Source organism: Falco rusticolus, chromosome 1 (assembly GCF_015220075.1).
Source record: "Falco rusticolus isolate bFalRus1 chromosome 1, bFalRus1.pri, whole genome shotgun sequence".
Lineage (NCBI taxonomy): Eukaryota > Metazoa > Chordata > Aves > Falconiformes > Falconidae > Falco > Falco rusticolus.
Genome location: NC_051187.1, coordinates 60,658,975 through 60,682,885, shown reverse-complemented (window position 1 = coordinate 60,682,885; position 23,911 = coordinate 60,658,975). Strand labels below are relative to the sequence as shown.

General features: G+C 40.4%; 1 protein-coding gene across 7 annotated transcripts in view; it reads right to left on the bottom strand.

The window, feature by feature from the left end:
• CSGALNACT1 (chondroitin sulfate N-acetylgalactosaminyltransferase 1) overlaps positions 1–19,295 on the bottom strand; it is a 47,695-nt gene extending 28,400 nt beyond the window's left edge. For 2 of the 7 annotated variants that reach the window (XM_037381376.1, XM_037381366.1), the window contains exons 1-2: positions 19,139–19,295; positions 18,608–18,754 (exon numbers count right to left, since the gene is read on the bottom strand). The gene's annotated coding sequence lies outside the window, so the exon portion shown is untranslated. Of the gene's footprint in view, positions 87–18,607; positions 18,755–19,138 lie in introns of those variants that run through there. The other 5 variants (XM_037381403.1, XM_037381417.1, XM_037381386.1 and 2 more) reach the window with 4 other exon arrangements.
• Positions 19,296–23,911: the final 4,616 nt, after the last annotated feature.

Sequence of the window (23,911 nt, the reverse complement as noted above, 5' to 3'; positions counted from 1 at the left end):
CAGAATATTTGAAGAAAAGGGATTTCCTTATGAGATGAAGCTTCATGCTACTGAGCCTTTTTTTCTGTTCATATGGAAACCTTCCTGCAAATGATAGCATGTTTTATTTTAACAAAGATTGGCTAGAAAGTGTGCTACTCAAGCTAATGAAATAAAGAGAAGAAATTGCTGCTGTGCCTTTACAGATTTTTCCCTTCCCCTCCTTTTTATAGAGTTTTCTGCAGAATATTAAAATCATACAACTTTCAATGAGAACCCATGGCAGTTTAACTCAGAGGAACATATTCCCACCCCCAAGCCAATGTCCTCTAGTCTGCCTGTCTTCTAACCTGTGGAAAAGGAAATGCAGCTGTTTCTGTAGTTTCTTACAAGTGTACATTGTCCCATTAACTTCTCTGAAGGGTTTACTGTAATTAAGCAACACATTCTGGATTACAGGTCTAAGATCTTATAACCGATTACTCCTAGTGATTTAATTGTTAATAAGCTGTAACGCTCAGCTGAATAAATAAAGTTTCTGCAGTCTCAAACATCACAGATGTAAACCCTGTCACACTAATGAAATACCTGAAGGATTCAATATAAACTGGGTGAAACCTATATTTGTTTTATCATTACCCCTCCACCAGCTTCTTTCTGTATGTTGTTCTGTTATCACAGAATTAGTTCAACAAGGGCTACCAGAAACAGGAACAGAATGTCTCACTAGAAGTATTCCAATGGTCCCTAAAAGAATAATCGTTCTCCTGTTGATGGGAAAGCATCTCCTTTCCCTAGCTGCAGTCAATTTAACGGGCAGTTTTCCAGAACTAGCATCTTCAGAACAAATAACAAGAGAATTTAACACTTTCTTGCCTAAAAGAGGAAGGAAAACAACTGTTGGTAGAAAATATTGGTTGGAAAAAAGCAGCTAAAAGATCCTATAGGAAAGAATGACATATAAGCAAATGGTGTCAGCATGTGGACGTTGAACAAGTGAAAAAAGGCAACTCATAACTGAAATAAACAAAACTCCCATAGAAAGGGAATTTTTAAGTGCTAGGTAAGAGCATGCATAGGGGGATTGCGGTGGTTTAATTCTCTCCTCTGGTATGTACCCTTGGCAACAAACTCTGCTTGACTTTGCACTGAAAGCATGACAAACAACTCATCAGTAATGTAGAAGTTGATGAAAATCACTGTGTTTTTAAAGGAAAATATAGGTAAGAGAAGTTCCTTGAAGAGCAGATCAGATCAGCCATCCATTTAATGGTCTACATTTCCTCTCATAAAAGATACCAAGTGCTTCGGAAAGTGTGGAAAAATCTTGTAGAGCAGAGAAATATTTCTAACCTTTGTAATTTTGACGATCAACCTATTCCCTAAGCATAAGTTTGCATTTTATAACAGGCAAGCACAAGAAACAATGTCCTGTTTGGGAAACGTTACATTTCTTCATTACTCCTTTGAATTTTTAACATGGTTTTGACCGTCCACTGCTTCAAATTGGTATTCTACCATCTCCTCCCTTGTCAGAGAAGCCACACAGTTCTAGCTGTTTAGGTACTACTATTAGCTGTTTCTGAAGGGAGACAACCATTTCTAACAGCTGCTCTTCTTGATTAGTACTTCAGTTGGTTCTGTTAAGTTGCAGTCAAAAAGGACAAAGAAAAGCATAGTCCCTCAAAAATAACTGGAAATTTCAAAGAACAATTATCTTACAGATAACCCCACTGGGCCAAGGATACAATCATAGGCAGAACTCTCCCTTGTTTACTGTAAGTGACAGATCTGCTCACATTACCTGAGGTCAGGCTCCTGCACTTAGCTACTGAATTATCTCTCCAACTCCATCTATATACAGCAAGAACCACATTCCTGCTGTGAGCCCAAGGAATTTACCTGCTTGACTTAACCAACTAGCTTGCCAGATGCCTATAGATGGCTGGGAGGCAAATGCTCCCCCAGACCACCTATTGCACATGATTATTTCACTGAAGCGTTCTGCATAAGCATCATTGTACTAAAGCCAACCAACTTATTTTACATAATTACAGCATATTCATTCCTGCAGAAGACCACAGCTCAACAGACGGAACATGCCAGGAAGTGGGAACCCTCCTGATAACTTTGACACACTGACTTGCCTCCTGTAAAACCAATCCAGTGTCCTACTGTTTATTCATTTTATTTCTGACTTCAGCCACTTGTAAGGATTACTGGACATCACACAGCCTGTGCAGTGCAACAGTACAGTACGTCTCCAGTTGAGTCCAACACACCCAAGATGCACTCAGAAAAGGGAAAGAATATAACGAAACCCAGATGTTCTTAACCTCCCTTTTGGTTTTATACACCTGCTTCTGCTTTGTTCCAGATATTCTACCTCAAAATATATAGCTGAATTGAAATATAAGAAATGCAAGAACCAGGCACTAATCTGAGTTAACAAGCTGCTTGCTAACTGAGGAGTCCTGCATACTTCCATTATTACAGGTCTAAAAATAGCAATCCTTTGAGAAGCTGTTAGAACAGCAAAATGTGGCATATGGATATAAAAGTAATCTGTGGATGAAAGAAAAAGATGTTGAGAATCTATTGTAAACGAATGGTTAAATAAAGCCATTTAGTCCCAGCTTCAAGTAGCAAATATTGCCATAATTATCAGTGATGTCAGAGCCAACTGCTCCACATGGGGTCTTGCTATATTCCCTTCAGAACAGCTAGGCTCCCAGGCAGTGGGGTCTGCTCCAGATGAAAGCTAGGCAGATTCCTAGCACTCTCTGACCACTCTTTAGGTCTTATTTCTACCCATTTTGTATCTCTGCATGGTAAACCTCACCAGAACAATGATGTTGCTTACTGTTCAACACTTTGCACAGTGGAAATCAGGTCCAGTTGGGCCCACAGTGGGCCTGTTGTGACAGCAAGGCACCAAATATCAGATAGAGGCCCACGGCTGCTTCATTCTCCCTAACAGATGCACAGGCTGTTTCAGAGGCCCTAGTATTACCAGCCTGCCTGGTCTACTGAAACAACATATTAGGGCTGGCAATCAGCCCAGAAAGTTTAAACATGGTACAAACTATAGCTCCAGCCCAGAGGAAAAAGAGTAAGAAAACAGTAAATACCTTGAAATTAGGACTCCTCCGGAATTTCACCTTAGCCTTCAAAATTAGGAGCCTAAAACTACATACTGTGCACATACTGCACCTACACAGCGAGGTTCCTCAGCTGTTGGCATATCTGGAATTTCACATGAATCTGTCACACGGGGCAGAGAGAAGGAATTTGAGAGGCAGATGTGAGGCAAACACCTTGTCAGGATCTCACAGCATCATTTTGCATTTCTTTCTTTTAAAAAGTGCATGCCCTCAGGATCACTATTTTGATGTGTGTACCTTTTGCTGGGTGGATGCTTTACCCACTCCTTGACTTCCAGAGGAGATGCCCCAAGAATTCACTCCCTCCAAGCACACTCTTCTTTTTAAGTGCAAAACTGATTCAAGGAGTACAGCTACAGAGAAAAACTCCAGGTGCAGTTATAGGATGGGCCCTTCCATCAGCACAGGAAAAAAAGGATTCACAGTCTAAAGGGAGGCAAGAGGAGCAGCTTCATCCAATGCTGAACTGCACATGGAGGTCCCTCCAGATATGGGTCCCTAATATCCAGCCAAAGGGAGGCAAAAGTAGAGACAACTCACTGTAATGGGTAGGAAGACTTGCTTTTAGGCAGCCTCCTTTTCCACAGTAATTAAGAGTCATTTCCTGAGAACATACCCCACTAGAGGCTCATGCAATAGAGCATTTCTTAGCAGCACACTTGATGGCCTGCAAAGATATAAACAAAGTTCAACTGCTCATGCTCCAAAGCACTGGCAAAACCTAGCCCTCCCTCAGCCCAAATCCACATTTTGGCACAATGCTGCAGAACACAGGCTATATTCATTAAACAGGTGGCTTCTCCGGCTTCACTGTAGTCTGCAAAGCTGTCAAAAAAATCATGAATTGACCAGAAAATGCTTCCACAATACCTGCAGAGGACAGCCCAGCTTGTTCAGTTTCAAAACTTTCTACACCAAAAGCCTGTGATTTTTAAAGACACGCCCATTTCCTGGTGTTAAAACCACCTGATCAATCTCAGCTGAGAAACACTGTATCTGCACTGAGAAAGAGGTCTAAAGGACACCACTTTTTTCACCAGTGTAGCAATGGTATAAGTAGATGAGGTTTCTCACACAACTAACACACTGCACAGTCAGCCTGCTTGAAACAAAGGACTTGCTAAAAGGAGATGGTGTAACGTGAAAGCAGAGCTAGAATCTGCATTTCATTAGAGACATGGAAAACATGTAAGGAAAAAAAAGTCATCCCACAAAAAGGATATTACTGGGACGCTCACTGGAAATGTTTTCCTTTGGAAAAGGGAAGTTCACCAAGGGGTTAAGGTAACGATGGCATAATACTTAAGAGAGGAACGTTTGTAATAGGTAGCACTAGCTCTACTGTAACACTTCCATGTGCTGTAGATAAAATACACTGGACAAAGCAACTCTACGCTATTCAAAGAAACAACGTAAAGAATGCCGGCACTACACCTTATTAACACTTGTCAGATAACATGAGGAAGTCACGCAGATGACTTCAGTAATTCCTGATAAATCGAATGAGAAAGAATTTACAAATTATAATTTCCTACTGAAAACAAAGCTAGCTGTAGTGATAGAAAGCAAACCTTTTTGCACCTCAGATTTTATGCCTCCTAAGTAGATTTCAAAGGCACAGCAGACAACATGAAAATTATTTTCAGAGCCTTATACCTGGATACATGTAGTTACCCTTTGCTATTTTTTTCCTGTAAAAATGAACTTTCTCAATAATTTTCCCCATTTATTCTGGAATGCCATCAATCTAATCAGGCATCAGGACGCTTTGGATTCATCTTATTTCCCAAACCACTTGGAAGAAAAAATAAAGAGCGTATCAACGTATGAGTTAAATGGAAAAATTATTACTAATGTCATGATGATTTATTGTGGAAGTTTTAGTTTCATTTTAAAGGAAAAATTTATTGAAGTTGTTTCCAAGGCTTAGAATAGTATTAACTGCCAAATCTCAATCTGTTTTTCAGGCACTGATCATTTGTAAAGTATTGTGTCAGTCCAGTAGTAGTAACTGCTATTAATGAGCATTGCAAGTAGACCATCTGACAAAATGCCACAGCCAGGCACTGTTATTTAGACCAGTCCATGCCCTAACTTCATTGAAAGATACAATAACCTTTTTTTTTCCTCTTTTAATTAATCTATTCAATATCAAAATGTCAAGTTCCTCCGATTAGCTCAACACATACACTGTAACAGGACATCTGAAAGCAGCGTCAAAGAAGACCAACTTGCTTTGTGCCTTTCCATTACATGCACACAGTCATCAAAGAACAGAAACACAAACTTTAAAATTCATTACCAAGCCTATGCCATTTAAGCTCAGGAATTACAAACTTTGTGTATGCAAGAGAGGAGATGGATTGCCTGCTAAGATGACATTTATACTCAAAGTAAACAGGTAGCACAGCCTAGATTTCCTAATGTGGCAGGTTGTTTACAGGCTCTGATTTTCAGGTGCTGAATGCTCTGACCGCATGCATGCAAACCAGCTGCATGCTTGTGAAAACACAAACCACATGCTCCAACCTGAAACCTCTGTTCCAGGAAACAGAAGGGACTTGGTTAAATTGTAGATTGGGCTGTCCTCAAGCATTCCTCCCAGTCTGGCCATTAGCACTGATATATTGGAGTTGGGGACACACAATTCCCTTTGCTTTGCTGAAGGGATGGAAAAAATGTGTTTAAAAGGAAGAAGTGAGAAGTAAACAAGTAGAGAAAAAAGATGAGGGTGTCTGTGGGAACCACTTAGAATCATGTTGTTGCTAAAAAAATCTTGCAATATGAAGAAATTGGCTGTGAGTAGGTTTGCAGCTACGAAGAGATACAAAACCTCAACATGGTTTGAAGCGGTTTTGAAGAGGAGCTGTAGCAGCTGGCTTGGATTCTGAAGTGTGTTTGCAGGGGAAAAAAACAAACAACCCATGTGTTCAAGACATACATATCTGCAGAGAACACTGAGAGAACCTTACAGAGCACCACAGGGCCTGGACCAGAATCATACCTCTTCTCATGAAGGAGTGAGGAGCGGACTGGGAGCCTTACTCAAGTGACTCTCCTATTTTCCCTGTGCGGTCTGTACCAGCAAGGGACTCTCAGCTTTTGCTCTTCCCAAAGGTAGGCTGGGTTAGGAAGCTCTTAGCACCCCTCTTTCCACCAAGTATATTTATCTCAGCAAGTCCCAATGGGCCTGAATCCAGCTACAACAAACTTTCTGGGCACTTGTGACTGTTATGAAATGGAGTGACTCAGCCAAGCTACATCAGAAAATGAACATCTTTTATTTGTTCACAGAAACTTAAGAAGCCAAGGGCAGAAAAAACACAAGTGTCAAAAAAGACACATCCCAACATATCTTCATCTTACAAAGCTTAGCCCTTCTCTCTGACCTTAGTTGCTATCTGGTTTTCTGTATCCCCATACACTTCTGAATGTTCTGCCTCCTTCCCCAGACCCACAGCTTTGTGCTTAAGGGAATCAGCCATCTGTCCAGTGATGCTGTTGAATCAAAGGTATCAGTGTTTATTTACCACCATTTACCAGCATTTCCCCACTTATGTTCTTATTGCCATGGTGAGCAGCGAGAGAGCCTGAAAGATAAGGTCAAAATATAGCCTAGATATCTCCCACAAGCCATCTGGAAGAATCATTTTCTGAGGAATTCTCTGGCATGGATTTGCACTTACTTGGTGACCAAAAGCCAACATCAACTCATCACTCTGGACTCCTAACTGAGCTCCTGGGACATCTGGGAACAAGAACCATCCCTAAAAACATTGAACCCAGATTCCTCTCCAGGAACTGAAGAGGAACCTCCCAGTTCCTTATATATTATCAGTGTTACCTCTCTGGTCTGTGTCAGCCTCATTCTGTTTCCTTCCACAGTGTGGGACTTCAGGTCCCTGCCACATACCTGCTTTGCTGAGCAGCCCACCATCACTTCATAGGAACTGATTATTATTTCCCAACTTTCAGAAACTTTTCAGCCTATCTTTGCACAAATTACAACGGTAACGTATGACAATATATGTTGCATCTGAATATTTGTGCAGATGCAGCAGATCTCTTCCCCAGTTACTATACCGCTGAAAATCAAATGTCAGTCTGCATGTCTTATATTACTCATGGATAATGCAATTAGCATCACAGTACAGTTACGTAAACTGTTAATCAAACATCTAGACAGAGGAAAAAAGAGATGTCAAATGAATCCTGGAAAGAGACACAAAGTACAGGCTGTCAAGACTGCGCATGTTGAAGTGCTGCAGGAAGGATGAAAATTATTGTGGTGCATCATGATTTAGACCTGCTTAAAAGGGAGGCTATCCACTTGGTGAAAATCTGGACCAACGCAGATGTTCAGCATGAGAGATTGTGTCCTGGAGACAGTTATGAGGACACAAAGTATGGAGTACTAAAAAGGCTGACATAATACTGACATACAACCGCCCTCTGTCCTGTCTCAGCAGGAGTCAAACTTCAAACACTGGGACCTAACAGAAAATTGGATTTCAGTAAAAGTTGACATTTCTCAGCATTAAATAGAATTATTCAAGACATGAGAACACAAAGTGCAGTACTGACAATGGTGTCAACATATCACAATGGTGATATCGCAATCCAGCCTGGCATCCTAGACTTAGATGAATTATGCACTGGTCAAGACCAAAGCTTTTCACTCCTGTGTTATCTCCTGTATCAAATGAGCCACGGTCTGGATTAATTTTAAGAGAGCTATTTTGAGACTCTGCTACATTAAAGCAAAAGTAGCTTCATGTCAGTTTTAGCCTGGGAGACTGGCTAAAATCCAGTTCTAACTACAGACTATGTGGAACCAAATGCAGACTCAGGCCTTAATTTTGACTTATGTATCACAACACAGAGACATCAGCTGGTTTTCCCCTGTGAATTGCAAAAAGCCTTCTCTGCTGATGAGTTTTGATGTCCTAGCTGCTTTCTGATCTGAAAAATAACAATGCAGTTTGGAAATTCTTCCCCTCTATCTTGAAACACACTTTTGAATAGCCTAAGTGAAGGGTTCATTTTAATCTGGATCACCAGCAAGATACAATACAACCAAAAAACCAGATCAAAATTAAGAAAAAGACAGTGTACTGAGGAAAACAATTAAAGATTTAACCAGAAAATAGGAATAACTCAAAGGAAACTGCCACAAGTAATGGAGAAAGCATCAGTGAAGAGTTGTGAGTAATTCTTGCCTGCTTTTCTCACTTCAGATAAAAAACACACTTCAATGTTTTCTTGCTTCAGTCCCAAGAGATCTGAAATGCTTGCCTTGAGCTACTATGGACCGTACAAATCAGTTCAATAGAAAAGACCAAAAGTTTATTAGAAAGTGCATACCATAAGCTTAGGAGCAAGACCTGTGTCATTCAGTGAGCATACTACATCCCCTCACACTTGGAACTAAGCTCCATGCAAGTAAACACTAAAGGATATCGTAAGGGAGAGCAAAAGTGCTCTCACTGCATTGAGGTGACTAGCATGCAGCACACCAGAGCTTTCCAAAACACTACTGTACTTTCTAGGTCACCATGTGCAGGTTCCAGTGCCTTTCCCAGGGCAAAAGGGTCTGTAAACTGGTCTGAAAGACAGTGCTGATCAATTTGTAGATGACAGAGATATATACATCATTATGTTACGGGACTGAACACCAGTGTGTGCAAGCAAAGTCTCCTTTCTGATGGCAGTATGATCTTGTGCAAATCATTTTCACTGTCTTGATATTTTCAACTGTAGCAAAGACAATAATGATGATGCACACTGTAATTATGCATTTAGATAAGATATTGAAAGAAATCAGAAGTGGATATGTACTGAAGATTAAATCACTCTCTGTGGCTTCTTCTCTTCACTGACTGTCATGGAAACCCAGTCAAGGAACTTTAACTAAACATTGAACTTAAAGGCATCTGGAATTTGATAATCCAAATCTAACCCTAGCAGTGTAAGAGTTAGCATCGGTATTAATATGCTAAATACCAATTCTCAAAAAATCTCAATGTGAAATACCAGAATCCTCCAGATGGTGGGTTTTTTTTCCTCCCCACGGGGTACATTATCATAGACATTAATTGAAAAAAGCCTATTTACTTCAAACATGAAGGGAGGGAAAAGTGCCAAGACTGGAGTTGTCCATGACAGCTGCAGCGAGAAAACAAAAAACTAAATAGGCCTATAGCAACATGAAAACTTTTAACATGCCACTGTAAAGGTTAAAATGTCAGTTAGATTTCTTCAAGAGTCAGATAATTTTATCATGAATCACCTTAGTGGTGGTGCACACTCAGCTGAGAGGAACTGTGGACACAATTTGGTTCTAATTCACAGATAGAAATATCTATATATTTTAAAAAAAAAAAAACAAAACAACAAAAGACAAAATGGTGAAAACAAAACTCTTAAAAAGAAGCAGCAGGAAAGTCTTATTAAGGAGAACAGTTTTGCAGTGTGACATCAGGTGATGCTCAGTGGACTAAGTGCAATTCCATCTGCATGAAATCACGCTCATCAGCTCACAGTCTGGCCCAGGGACTCCAAAGAAAAATGTAGTCACCTCAAGCTGATGTTCACCTATATAATAATGCTCAGCAGCAAGAAATTAGCACAGCACAGATATTTATCACACCAGGACTCCGTGATCTGTCTCACCTCCACCTTCTCTCCTTTCTTGGTAACTCTGGAAAAGAGTTTACCCTTCCCTTGGACTCCCTTTGATATCAAAGGGCACCCAGTTAGCCCTTCCAGCGGAAGGAGATTCTCATGAACCTAATGTTTCCTAACACCCAAGGCTCACCTACTCTCTCTGGTTGTCTGGAGAAGAGCATATTAGTCAACCAAGACGAAGATTATAATGGATGCAAAGACTCCTTGAAGATTTATTCCTCACAGCCAAATTCTCTCCCTTGCTGTTTTATGAAAGTTGAAATATTTCTGTGGGAATGTACCAATATCTAGCTTCCATTAAAGATTTTTTTAACTCTAGGATGACCCCAAAGGGAAACTAAAGAAATAGACTTAACCTGCTCTGTGAGTAACAGCACTTCTGTAAAACAAGTCAGGCAGTGATTAAGGAACTCACAGGACCCAACGGCTTTGAAACTCAATCTTATACAATATAAATACAGCCCCACCCTCTTTTCTACATCTCCTCTAACTGATTACATTCAAATCATGCATATTAGAAAAAACATCAAGACAGTACCGTTAGCTGCACAAGTTGCAGAAGGACAAAAACGGCATGAAGTGCCTAAGCCTCTTTAATAACGATGCTGCTCTCCACTGCAGATCACCTGGCACACACGGCTCAACTCTGAAAAAATAATGCACACACTCCCAGATTAAATTACTCCTGGAGTGGAAAAGACATTGAGCAGCCTGCCTGTTTCAATTGGCTCTGTAGTGACTGAGCTCAATGAATATGGAAATAGTTGGAAATCCTAGACCAATATAGAGAAGGAGGAGGAATATGTGACCCACATAAAGGCATGCTGGAGTTGCCTGAAAGTAAAATCATAGTGCTATATCAAACGTGTAAAATCCTCAGCATCAAGGATAGGAGGTAAAAAACAAAGACGACATCAGTAAAATGACAGAAGGTCCCAACAGAGATGCAAAGCCTTTCAAAAGCTCTTTACAGGTTGTCATCCTAAGAAAGATGTGAAACTGAGAATTTGTTAAATTTTAATTCCTAACTCTAATCTAGACATTTGTGTCTCTTTTGCTGATGGGGTTTAATAGGTTTACAAGATTACTAAGCAGTTGGCAACCAAGTTTCTTTGACTTGGACTCTGAAGCTATGACATAGCTAAAAAGATTCTAATCTGAACATAAGAAATGGACAACTACCTTACAAAACCCAAAAAGCTTTACCACCAAATGAGCCTGTTTTCACCAACTCAAGCAAATGAACTACAAAGAAGGTAAGAAAATTACAGCCCTGCACTTACTGGAAAAAATCTGCAATGCCTCCCTTAAATCTCTAAAAAAAGCCTACATTTTCCTTGGAAATGGCTTGCTTGCCCACCTGTGCTAAACAAGAATAACTAGCACCTCAGTGTAAGAGGTGCTTCTGCTGAAACAGAAGCAGTCTGCTTCCCACATACTCCCTGCAGCTGGAGTACAGGGCACATTCAGGCATCCCATACAGCTCTGGTTCTCTCAGCACGTGTATCACTCCCTGGAACTGCTGGTAAACGAGGGGTGTTACAGCAACCTTCTTCAGCTGCTTCTACCTAGCTGTCATAGGAAAGGTAGATCCAGAACCAAAGGAGAAAAAGGAAATTTAAACCACATTTGGATAAATGCTAACAAACATGCCCACAGAGTTCCAAACTTTTTTTGGCCACATTCAAAAATTAGGGCTACTGACCCATTACAATACTTTTAAGACGTTCTAAGATGTGCTCTCAAAACACACTTTTGCACGTACTTTACATTGGCAATGATCTAGTTTCTTAGTATAGTTAGTTCCTAAGGATTTTAGAGTAAAGCTTTATTATTCCTTCCTAATGTTAAGAAATTTTCCTTTCATTCCTTTAACATTACATAAGTGCTTTTCATTTCCTGAACGGTTCTCAGGGAAAGCTAGGATATTTGTGGAATAGCTTATTAATTCATTCATAAATACATATATTTGGCTCAATTAACCATGAGAAAACTTTAGCACTGACTTCTATCTCATAGGATCACCTTACACTGTCCTGCAAATTGGAAGGTGAGATGTTCTTTAGGCTGTTTTCTATCCCTGTGGCTCAAACAAATTTCTGCATCAGCTTCTAGGCTAGTAACCACCACTTTCGTCAATGCATCAATCTAAAATATTTCTGTTTCAATTTGCTAGGATTTGAGTCAATATTCTGATGTGTTATATATTCCCCTCTGATAATTTTTTTACTTAATAGCAGTCTGATGAGAAAAAAACGGTGCAGGTAACCTGACTCACAATACCACTACTGGATATTTTGCTAACAGCTTTTTACAACCTTTCCAAAAGTTGATTTAAAACCTCTTCCCTGAAATCAAGGGGCTTCACCTTCTCACAAATTAAATAATAAAAAGCTTCCTGTAAAAAGGATGTTTCAAAACTGTCACCTCTATTTTCAGATTATTCTAACTGATTAAGAATGGTTTCCTTGAATACTGGCTCCACGTTAAAAGTGCATATAGGAAAGACTCTGATGTGCCAGAGTAAAGCCCCTCCTTTCCAAATCAATACAACTCTTAAAGCTTCCCACTATGAAGGATGTCAGTACTTATGTGATCATCCTAAATGTTAATGAAAAAATCAGCTGTAGGATACATGAAGGCAAAGAACACACATATAGACATACTCTGGGCCAGACGAGTTGGTATCTAACAGCCTAATCAGGGGTTCGGTGGCTATAAAAGGTAAAACCCAAAAATATACCCTTCATAACTGGAAGCCCCTTTGTTCCAACACTGAGTGATTACCATTGATCCCTGGCACATGCAACACTACCTACCTAATTCTGTTATAATCACCATGGCCAGTACTTTCATAGCTATCTTCTCTGAAAGAAATACATAGGTAGAAATGCTAAGAAAAATTCTTGAATTATGTAAGGGCTAAAATCCCATTTTTAAGACTGAAATGTTCTGCCTTGTAAGCCCTCCCAGATGTAGTTGAAGTACCACCTTGGTAACAGAAATGGCAGTACAAGTGACAATGTCTCCTTACCTTTCACATCCCAGCAAAAGATGTGAGCAAAACACAAACCTGTAACCCCCAGTGCTGGTCTAAGTAACGTGTGAAAGCATGTGCCTGGGAGCCCTTTGCATATTCAGTCACTTCCGTGGTTTGAATGTTTTACCTCATAATTTTTTATCAACCCAACTTTCAAAAGCAGTGATCACTTAGTAAAACGTGTCCAACCCAGATGGAGTTACAGATGGCTCAACTGTTTTGAAAATTAAGTGATTCTAATTTCTAAATATAACCATACAATAGAATACAATCTAGTAGGCAGAGCTCTGAGCTGAAATGCAGAGGACTTAAGTCTTGCTTCTGGTTCTGCCAATGGCCTACTGGAAAGACTCTGGATGAGTCTTTTCACCATACACAAAACAGGAACAGTAAAAGAATTCCCTCAAAATCTGAGCAACGTTACAAACAGATGATTAATAAGGATATCTGGCTGCAGACTTTTGGCTTTGAAAATCTTGATCCAGTTTCTCATCCTGGAGAGGAAGAGAGGATTAGTCAATTTAAGAACTGTCAACTATTTATAGCCTTAGCTATAAAAAAAAACTTTTGCAGAAATAGCAAGCCAGAAACCCATTGCTGCCTCAACCCTTTCCAGTAGAAACAATTCCCAGGGGTATCTGTGCACTGTTCCAAGGTTGTTGGAGTGCATATTGTTCCATGTCTTCTTGCCAGTAAATTGCAGGACCACTTTCAGTCACACAATGGAGAAGAAACTAGAAAAAAATACTCTTTCCCCAGGAATTCACTTCAGTAGTTTCTACCACTGTTCTGTAATTCTTTTCTTTCTGAATAGGAGGATGATGCCCATGCCCAAGTCACTGTTTTACGTCTCTGTTATTGAGGCAATGCAACATGAAGACATGGCTATTAATGTAAATGGAGGGGTAACCCACTTCATCACGGGCACAGACTTTGAAATGAAATCTATCACCTCTTCTATCTGCGATTGAAGATGAAAGCTTCCTGCACAGTTTTTCCTATTGTTCCCCCCACTCCCCATGATCTTTGCTAGATTTTGCCCAATCTAGCTCACAGACATCACTAGCAAAAATGAACTTACTTGGATGACTGCATTACTTCATGCAATACAGTTATCCAGTTGAACTACACTCATAACACCCCTGCAAGCCTCTTCTCTTGAGCAGGGAGCAGACCACCAATTAAGCTAGTAGAATGGCTATAGGGCTTCAATGGGACAGCAGAACTGCAACTTTGCAGTTTAGGGCAGACTGAGTACTGCAGAGTACTGCATTCAGCTCTGCAGCCACCAACATAAGAAGGACATAGACCTGTTGGAGCAGGTCCAGAGGAGGGCCACAAAAATGATCAGAGGGCTGGAGCAGCTCTCCTATGAAGACGGGCTGAGAGAGTTGGGGCTGTTCAGCCTGGAGAAGAGAAGGCTCCTGGGAGACCGTATAATGGCCTATCAGTACCTGAAAGGGACCTACAGGAAAGCTGGAGAGGGACTTTTTACAAGGGCACATAGTGATAGGACAAGGGGTAAAGGCTTTCAGCTGGAAGATAGTACATTTAGATTAGGTATTAGAAAGAAATATTTTACTGTGAGGGTGGTGAGACAGTTTGCCCAGAGCAGCTGTGGATGCCCCGTTCCTGGAAGTGTTGAAGGCCAGGCTGGATGGGGCTTAGAGCGACCTGGTCTAGCGGAAGGTCTCCCTGGCCGTGGGCAGGGGGCTTGGAACTACATGATCTTTAAGGTCCCTTTCAACCCAAACCATTCTATGATTCTATGAAGATCTCAACGTTTAATGCTAATGTACTCTTTAAGAACACTCCCATTGTCTTTAATAGTGCTTGGCATGGAACAGAGTTAAGCATATTTAGCCTAAAAACTATAAACCTGTTGATGATGAACCAGAAAATAGAATCCAGAATTGTAACTATTCTAAAACTGAGGAAGTAAGCTTGTGCCTTAAAAAAAAAAAAGTTAATGCTTTCAGTATAAGGAAAAGTACTACTTTTGCAGAACTGAATATTGTATTTCTTCAACAGGTTCTAGTAAAGGCAAGAAGCTATGTGGTCTGGGTTGCCTTTGGCAGTCTACAGAGGAGGTGTAAATAATCCACAATCCTCTCTGTTAGCCAGTGCAGTTAAACATAGTTAGAAGTGGTTGCACTGCTGACCCTTCAAAGCATGGACTCAAAATCAGTACTTCTGAGAAAAAGCAAAAGAAATCTGCAAAGCTTCTACAGCTTCATCATTTCTCTGATGCCTTCCAGTCACTAGAAATTTAAAAACAGACATCCATACAAAGAACATCACAGTCAAGAATTCCAAAACAGTTCCTGGAAGATCAGGCTGCTTTGTCTGTTTCCTAACGAAGGTGTGAAACAAGAAGACAGGCTTTCTGTACCCCTCAGCAGTTAGTACCTATAGCTGCAGCCTAAATGAGTAGTTAATGAACTGAAACAAGTGGAAAGCTGCTACTAAGGCCCTAACTTTTAATGTTTTGCTGCAGCTAAGGTAGAACACAGGGAATAAAGTTCTTTCAGCTTAATCAACAGGCTCATGGCATTCCCCAAAGCAGATGTTAACTGCCATTGAGCTGGTCAAGCTCTTTGGAGGCTGTAGGAGACACTCAGTGTGTGGTATTTTTATCCAAGTCTTTATTCTTGAGCCTAAATGCAATCAAGTCGCAATGAAAGGGTCCCTCTCAATTGCATGAATAAGCAAAACCACTGGGGTTCACTCAAGCCCTCCAGCAGCATGGCACTCTGCCAAAGGCCTCTTCAGACCAAGACATGACTTCAGACATGACTCCTTATTAGTAATATTATAACAGTGCTGAGAGGCCCTCACAGAGACTGCAGTCACACAGTCTAAAACACACACAAGATAATCTGGGTAAAATAGTTGCAGTCTGAAGAATTAGAAGCAGAACAATTTGCCAGGTGCACTACGGATCCATTTCTCTTTAGCCCTTGGTCCTTAAACTGTTCAGGTTATGCCCCCCAAGTCTTCTATCCTGTCCCCTTCTTCAGCGGGCCCATGTTTAAAAAGTAACACACAGTGCTCTGCTATCTTCTGTCAACCAATCTTCTGTATTAGTGTCGGGAAAAAGCCAGTGAGAGCTCTGCACACCACTGAATATGTTAATATAGTTATTGGTAGAGAATATGGTTCACTATGATGAATTCTTTCCTGAAAACTAAGTCCCAAAGGGAGGAGATTTACTTCTTTTTTGACTAACCAGTCACGTATAAGAAGGTAACACATACACCAATAAAGATACCTTTCAGTCTCTAATAATGAAATAATTAAGAACAATGACACCTTGTCTGGATGGACACAAACAAAATGGTTTTGGGGACAAAAGACTAACACTGCACTGTCTGAACAATTTTGTAGAAGAGACTGAGTAAGAAATGAGAAGTTCCTCAAGAATCAGAAAATGGTGCTCCCAAAGACATGGTGTGATGGAGTTTTCTCTCATTAGAGGGGTAACTAACCATCAGACACTTGTGAAGAGGCTTTTTTCCCAACAGATGTGACCTGAATGTTAAGCTACATACAAACAAGAAAATCTTGTCAAAAGAGGATCAAATCAGTAGGATGGGGGTAAAAATCTTTCCAATACAAGCCAGGTATAAACAGATTTAGCTTTTGCCTTTTGATTTTTGTCAGTATCTTGCATAAGTGTTTCTGTGTTGCCTATATTAACTGTTACAAATAAAGTTCTTACTGCATTTCCTCTTAACCTGTCTTGAGTTGTGTGTAATTTAGACTAGACAACAGCTAGCCTTTCCTTACCTAAGGGTATGGCAAACCATAGACCAGGTCACTAGGGTAATAAAGCAAGTTAACCCAGTTAACCTGACACTGCTTAAAACATGCGAAGAGAAATACAGCAAGCCACAAGCTCTGCTACATTGGCTAGGTAGAAAGCTGGCACCACAAACATCAGGAGAAATAAATACCTTCCAGTAACCGTTAGTAAGCATGAAGGCTAGATTCCAGTAAGCTATTGCAGCATATGCTTCAACTCCAAAGATCCCAAAGAACACACGAAGGCACCCCCATCATTTTTTCTCCTTCCCCATTCATTCTTTCTGACAAAGTAATGCCAGTAGAAATGTCAACACATCATGGTGTGTTACTCATGAGATTCCCTTTGAGAAGCAGGACTGTCTACCTCACAAACTAGAGATCAGACGGGAAAGAATGTAGCCCAATACACCCTCTGCCAGTGATGATGGATCGGAAGTGGCGTCTAATTTGTTGAGAAAAGTGTTAAGAAAACGTGTTATATAAAGACTGCATTAGTTTACTATACTGCTTAATTTTAAGCTTTTTAAGGCTCATTCAATTTGAGATAACTTCAGCACTAGGGAATAAGCTTTTTTTTTTTTTTTTGACAGCAGAAAACAGGTTGCAGATATCAGTTGTGTATTTGCACTGTGACAGGATATGGATTTATAACTCCCCAAAATAAGATGACAGCAAGTGCTAAGAAGATTTAGTGTGATGTTGATTAAATAAATTTAAGCCTCAATGGGTTTTAAAACCACCTTTGAATGAATTTGAGTATTATAAAGGCTTATAGTAGTAAATATTTCTGCTCTGTAAAATTAAAATTAGTTCACTGTAGCTTCATGACTCTACTCTGTACCATTACCTACCCCATCCCAAGTGAAAAGCCTCTCAAGAAACCATTAAAAGACAGGTTTCTTGAATGGAGGCAACACTATTTTGATTGCAAACAGCAAAGAGTGTCAGAGATTGAGGAGCTAGACAAAACAGATTTAGAGCATTTTTCTAAATTAATAAAGTTTCTGGACCTGCAGTACAGCTTGTCTGCCTTAAAACATGCTTCCACTCTTAAGAGACGTCACAAAAGACTCAGATAGATTTAAATAACAGTAAAATTACAGAAAGCATGTGTCATAATCTGGAATTATAAAAACTGTACCATTGCTACAGAAAAGGGTAAAAGAAAAATTAATCTCCCCTGAATGGCAAGTTCTTAAATTGTTTGAAAAGAAACATAAACAAGAAGTAGTATTTTCTAATTCCCCAGGCACTAATCATAACTCACCAACAGTGGTATTCCATACAAATTCCATTTTCAGTGCAGTTGCATATGGCTAATGTTGCAGTAGGACCTTTAAATTGTGCTGATCCTCATAAATAATGATTCAACCTCTAAAAGCTATGTACTTCCCATAACAGGCAACATTAAGTGAAGAAGGAAATAAACAGTCTGATATGATTTGTTATTTTTCTATTTTATTTTGGAGTGCTGAAAAAAAAATAATACACGAAAAAATGCACTGTATGTGTTTAAAAACAATTCTACTCAAGTTAAACATTACCATAAGTCATCATCTTACAAGGAAAGTGATTCACAGTGGAAACAATTCGTAATTCAGTTTTACAAAGTTAGCATAAGAATTGCCTACCCTGGGCACTCACACACTTGATAATAGAAGAGAAAACCAAAGCAATTACAAAAATTATCTTTCCTTGATCTAGGGTATATAAGCTAATAGAAACATGCAGATACCTAGTAGATACTGCTGAAATAAAAATACAGGATTTTAAATATCACCTAGATAAGGAACAGCTTTGTAACAAATACATTCATATTTTTATCAAGAAGAAAACCAAACAGCAACAGGATAATCTTAGTAACTATAAATCAAAGAAATACTGCATCTACTTTTCTAATTTCAGAGATAAGCAAAGGAGATTGCCTTACCTCAAATACAGCTTGAACAGAGACACTAACAATACGTCTACATCCTTTCTCAGATCCCTTGATAGCAGTGTAAGAAATACAAAATAATAACTATCTTCCCTGCAGACAGAATGTGCCCAGGAGTAACATGCTTCGCAGTAAAGTGTGCTGAAAAGAAGGGAAAAAAAATAATTATAACTCAAAAAGACAATCCTTGCAACAGAAAAAGGCAAAAACTTAGTATTTGAAATTCATAGTAAAGTTTATTGCATTTTGAGGGAGCAGAGACATTCAGGGATTAAATACTACAGACATAACTGTAATGTCACCTCAATTAACAGTAAAATATTAATTTGGTCAATTTGTCTACAAAAGAAAGATTGTAAATTCATCTGTGCAGAACTCAGTCACTGAAGATCCCTATTCCAGTAGTAGGCACACATGGGCTCACACGATACAACCTTGTAAACTTGCTTTTTCCTCCCAAACGACAGTGCTTGCTAAAGCTACACTCAAATGTAAAATTCTTTGGTCAAGAGTTCATACACTGACCTGCAATGAAAGCCTTCTTTTCAGCTCCAACATTTTCTAACAGCAAACAAGAAAAAAACGGTTTCACGGAATGAACTGTTAAAAAAGAAAATCCTCATATAAGCTTTCCCCGAGGGGGAAGAAATATCCACAAGCTTTAAATTGGCCAGGCGGATTTAAGAGGAAGCAAAAAAAAAAAAAAAGGCAGCTCTTTCTGTTGCGTCAAAGAGCCCACTGTGCAATAGGAACAGTGAACAGAGTTGTTAAACTGGCAAGCTTTTGCTGAAGACAGCTTTTCAATATGCTCTCAGCATCGTCTCCCAGGGCTGGCTGGAGACAGTCCCACTCCTCTTATATGAGCTGTGCTCCTTCAAGAGGCAATCGCACTTAAGGACAGTTTTTATAAACATGCTGTTCAACTGGTTTTGCTGCACATGATGAGAGTAATTACACACATATACATACCTGCATTCACCTATCAGAACTGCATGCTCTTAGCAAAAAAACACAGGCATTTTTAAACTAGTGATCATTACTTTGGCTTAAGAGCAGGACGCTATTGATGACTGACTGACTGCTAAATCTCTGTTCTCTGCTTATACCATTCAGTATGCTGTTGGAAAGCCACTTAGAAAGGCACAATACTTACAGAGGAAACCTCTAATGCAATTCCATTGGGACACTGTAGTTCAAGCAGCACTCGCTGATTAAAGGAAATCAGTAGTCACATGCTGCAGGCTAGCTTTGCGTTTAGTGCAGAGAGCTTGGATAGCCACCAGAGACTGTAGCTACAAGGGATGAGTTAACTGTCCCTCCCAGGAATGACCACTACATGGCTGAAGACATCTTCAGAGGCTGAAGAGGCTGAACATCTTTACTGTAAATAGAGCAAGGAAACCAAGAAACCTGGTTAAACGTGAATAAATCCACATTCATTCACCACATACAGGGAATTACTACAAAGATTTGCGCAGCTGACGAGACCACCTTGCATCCCTTTTGCAAGCCATAGAGACCTAGGCAAAGGCATTCAGAGCACAGTTCAACCTACTCCGATCTGTATCCAGTCAGCTGAACTGTCTTCTGGGCTTCACTGCCTACAAAGGGAACCTACAACAGCTTTCTGAAAAGAAGGTTGCAGACAGAAACATCTTTTGAGATGAGCGCTACTCCAAGTGACAAGACAATGCACACCGGTGAGATGTGCGCAGAAAGAACCTGCAAGGAAGACAAATGGGATTGGCAAGAGACACTAATGAAAGAGGAGAAATATAAACTGGAACACACTTTTCAACATGGGGACAAACATATGCGTGTTTGTTAATTTAGAATTTGTTTTCTATTTCTGCATCTTTCAGAGTTGCCACAAGGACATTATGAGCCTGAATATGTGGGAAGGCAGCAGGAGGAGAGGAAGCATGTCCAGCAGATAAATTCTCCCTATCCATGTTTTCTCAACTAAGAAGACTTCTATAGGGAAAAAAATATATATGCAATTGCTTCTCTTCAAATCCTTCCAGGTGAAAATGAATTTCCTCAGAAGTTCTTTCATAAATGCAGAATAAGTTCCTGGATAAAGTACACTCAATTTACAAGTGAAATATGGCATTTTCTAAGCTTTTAGCCCTGCAAACTGAATGCAAGTTCCTATTTGTGCACCAAGCAGTGTGCTGCTCCATTATGCTCTCCCCACACCAGACAATTCACTGTGTTCAAAGCTCCAACTTTGGCCGTATGAGAGTACAGTGGTTAATAATTCTGCCCTTGCTGTGTGGAAGATAATTACAATCTGGTTCAGTTTCCCAGACCTAAAAGCTAGGCAAGTATTTTAACACATCTCATAATAACAATAGCTGCTCATAAGACTACCTAAATCTTTCCCCCTATAAATGCTGACTCCCCACTCCTTATCACTGTCAAATCGCAGACTGAAGGAAACTTACCACATTTGCTCTTTGCTTGAAATGCATTTTTCCATGGAAGAACAGTTATTTGCACTTTGAGCAGGTAGCTGGACCAGATTATCTCCTGAGGTCCCTTTCAACCTAAATTATTTTATGATTTTGTGAATGTGAGGTCAGTTATTAAAAGCTCTCTTAGTCTATTACAGAAATGAAGTGGGCTGTAGCAAACTCTGGTGTTTTGAAGCTAGAATTTGGATTCAGCTGTGAAAACTATAGACAATCCCACAAAGATCTCCATTCTGTCATTTCATGACAAGCTACCAGATCTCCTGAACCACGTGCATTTGTACTGACATTGCCACTTATGTGGTCACCAACAGAAACCACACTATGGATAGGGCTGTGTTGGATCCCACAGATCCCATGCTGTTCCACACTTGGATTCCCAATCTGCTTTTGTTTTTCTTCTGTTCTGTCACCCAGATATTCAGCCTCAATCTACTGTCCTTCGATTCCAAGGGACAAATAAGACACCTGGTCTTAGCCTCAAATTCTTGGTGACTGGCAGCCCAGACAACCCATCTCAGCTGTAGAAATTGCTCTGCACAAAGCCCAAGGGCACAGAACTGGTGAAAAAATCCACAAAACAACAAAACCTTCCACATGATCACTAGGTTTTGTGTACACTGCACCATTAGCTCAGCACAGACTCTCTTCTCTAAGGCTTCACTCATAAGAACCAAGGAGATTGATCCTTTTCAGACCTTTTCAGTATCTATGAAAAGCTTTAGAAAAGAGAGTAGCTTCCTTGTTACCCATGGGAGACAGCAGCTCCTGGTACTCAGGTCTAAGGAATGGCTAGCAAATCAGGTTCACATCACGCAGCACAGCAGTTATCCTAACCTTTGCACCTCCACATTATTGACTGCTTCATCCCATTCCACAAACCTGACTTACTTGCCCCTAACCCTTGCTAATACACCAGTCCTGTGTAAGTGGTAACAGCTTACAAAACCAAGTCAGGAAAGCCAACACAGAATGGATGCTATCTGCTAGGGTTGTACCAATCCAAAAATTTAGAAGGTGGAGACACAGTCAAAGCCCTCTGCCACTGTTCAGTGCCAACCCAATGCCTTCCAAACACTCTGTGTATTGGCTAGTCACTGCTTCTGTAATGGAGCCCCTCAGCTGAAACAATTTGGTGTGCTTCAGTCAAGGTCTGCAATGCCACCTTTGTGCGCATCATGCACCTCTGTCCCTGTGCTGTGTGAACTATACTGCCTGAATCCACCGCACGTATTACCTCCATTACTCAGAGGCCTTCCTCAAAAAATGGGAGGATCTTCCCAGGGAAAAATCAACTTTCACAGCATCAGATGACTAAACTGCCTTGAGGTCAACACTGCCTATTTCCTGCTACAGAAGGTTACAATGCCTCTTCCTGATAAACAAGGCTCATGTAGGCATTTCTGCTGGGTCCTGAATTCCTGCAGGAAGGAGGCTGTGTGCACTTCTAGTTGGCTGGTTGAAATGTTGAGACCTTCAGCATGCCCTGCACTGCGGAAATCAAAACAGCACAAGCTGTGCAAGAACTCGGGAAAGCCACTTCAGGTGCAGAGGAAGCTTCAGACCCTGATGTAACTAGCCCAGCCCCACCACCACCTACAGGCCTGGCTCCTGGAACGGGAGATGAGTACACAGTATCATCAGCACACAAGCAGCTCAGGTTTAGTACAGCAACAGCTCTAAACAGATCACATTGACCTGCTTGGCTAAAACCTACAGTTTGTTCCTAGCACCTTCAAATACTACTATCTCACCTGACGGAGACTCAGTACCAGCATTCTCAAAAACCACAGTGCTCCCCTTCCTCTCATCCACAAATAAAACGTGTGTTACCCACCCTCTCACTGACATCACTTGACCTAATCTAATTAGATTTACCTAATGTAACGCTTCCAAACCTGCTACCTGCTCTGTATCTGTGAGATTATCACAGAGCAAACTATTTTACTTCCTAGACCCAAGGGTTGAGCACCCTTAATGTAAGTACTGTTAGGTCTATCAGCAAACTCTGTCAAGCCTGAACACTCAGGTGGCTCCTGTTTTCATCTCTGTCCCCTTCAGACTTCTTGCCTGGTATTAAGTTACACTGTTTGTACGATGAAAAACTTGGGAGTCTCATCTCCTCCTTGCCTGGAGGGGCTGAGTAGACTGGCAAACAGGTAGCTTTAGGAATAAATGCAGAGGCATGGATTCAACAAACCTCTGTAAGAGACAGTACAGTTCTTCATTTGAAAAAAAAGACTACTCAAAGCTTTAAATGAAATTAAAATATCCAATGTGTCTGGGGGAGGGAGAAAGAGAGAGTTCCCAATTCACTGGAGGTATTCCACTTTGCCTACTGGATTAAATATAGCTACCTCTTCCCTTCAGGACACCTTGTGAAACTGATTCAAATCCATCCATCTCTCTGCCTAGCTGGTGTCTTGGGGTGATCTTGCACCAGAAATTTTGCAGGTGATTCCTCAAATCCATTCCTTTTCAAAACCAACTTATGATAACTCACTGCCATCCATTTCACTCTTGTGGAATCCTGATCCTGGCCTCACAAGCAACATACAGGAAGCAACAACCAGCGCATCAGTCCAGTTTCTGAAGTGATGGAATACATAACTTTGTTACCATATTCAGCCCCACGATGCAAAACTCATACTTTTTTTAAAAAAACAAAACTCAAATTTGGACATATGCATCTGCACAAGTACATAGGGGAAACCTCTGGACAGACCTACACATCAGCCAGTGATTAACAGTGCTGCATTTTCAGGGGACTGCAGGGCTGTGAAGGTATTTTTAAAGACCTGTGCCATACTACAGCAGTTTGTAG